This window comes from Mus caroli, chromosome 2 (genome assembly GCF_900094665.2).
Source record: "Mus caroli chromosome 2, CAROLI_EIJ_v1.1, whole genome shotgun sequence".
Lineage (NCBI taxonomy): Eukaryota > Metazoa > Chordata > Mammalia > Rodentia > Muridae > Mus > Mus caroli.
Window position 1 is genome coordinate 144262449 of NC_034571.1, and position 1688 is coordinate 144264136.

Genomic DNA, 1688 nt, shown 5'->3' on the forward strand with positions numbered 1-1688 from the left:
CTGGAACTCACTCTGTAGACCAGGCTGGCCTCGAACTCAGAAATCCGCCTGCCTCTGCCTCCCCAGTGCTGGGATTAAAGGCATGCGCCACCAACGCCCGGCGCGCATCATTTTCTATTACACTTATTTATGTTTTTATTTTGTGTGCTCATGTACCATGGTGTGCACAGGGGACAACTTTCAGGAGTCAGTTTTGTATTTCTGTTCTTTCTTTATTTTATTATTTATTATTATTTATAAAACTGGGTATCGTGGGCCAGGGAGGTGGCTTAGCAGATAAAGTCATTTGCCATGAAAGCCAGGTGACCTGGCATAGATTCTTAAGACCCAGGTAAAGGTAGCAAGAGAGAGAAGACTCCGCAAGTTGTCCTCTGACCTCCACATGCACGCCACGGCTTGAGAACACACACAACATACATACAAACACATACAAAAGCAACAAATCACGCACACTCATTAGTAATAAATTACACACATACAAAAGGAAAATGGTAGCCGGGCATGGTGGCGCATGCCTTTAATCCCAGCACTTGGGAGGCAGAGGCAGGCGGATTTCTGAGTTCTAGGCCAGCCTGGTCTACAGAGTGAGTTCCAGGACAGCCAGAGCTATACAGAGAAACCCTGTCTCAAAAAACCAAAAAAAAAAAAAAAAAAAAAAAAAAAAAAGGGTTTGGAGACCCCTCAGTTGTAAAAAAACCCCCTAAAAAAAAAAAAAAAAAAAAAAAAAAAAAAAAAATGGTATGGCTGCTGGAGTCTGGATGTATTGCTGATGTGTGAGTGACTGCAAGCTCCGGCAATAGTGAGGAAACTGAGGCAAGAGGACAGAAAGGAGGAGAACCAGACAGTGGGTTCAGCTCATGGGCCGGCCCTCAAGGGGAGTGGTTCAGGAGACACTGCAAAAGCATGGTGCACTTAATGCCATTAAGTTGCCCTGAAGGAGGGTTAAGATGGTAATTTTTGTTACATACATTTTTACCAAATTTGTAAGAGTCTTTGGTACTTAGAAAAGTGATCCTAGGGTCCCCAATTGTCTGCAGGTAGGAGGTAAACAAAAAAATCTTGTTCCCCACAATGGCTCTCAACCCCATTGCCTCTCAGCGATACCTCACTTGTTTCCTCCTCTGTAGAGCTGTTAGCTCATCTCAGCAGCTCCAGCTTATCTCAGCCTCTGAGGAGTACACATGAGAGTGAGCCCCAGAGTAACTGCAGATTTGGGTCTCTACCTGCTCTGGCTTTCCTCACTTGATTAATTACCTCATGTGTTTAATCTATCACTGGACCCTATTATTTTGGTTTTCCATCCATTTGTGTGTGCAAGCACTGTGAGGCAGGGACTATGAGTTCTTCCCTGATGCATCTTCTAGCCTTAAGACTGTGCCTGGTAAACTGGGTAGGGATGGCACATACCTTTAGTCCCAGCACTCAGAGGCAGAGGCAGGTGGATCTCTGAGTTCGAGGTCAGCCTGATCTACAGAGTGAGTTCCAGGACAGCAAGAGCTACACAGAGAAACTATGCCTGGAAAAACAGAAGGAGGGAAGAGGAAGGAAGAGAAGGGAGGGAGAGGGAGGGAGGGAGGGAGGAGGAAGAGGAGAGAGGGAGGAGGAGGAGGAGGAGGAGGAGGAAGAAGAAGAAGAAGAAGAAGAAGAAGAAGAAGAAGAAGAAGAAGAAGAAGAAGAAGAAGAAGAAG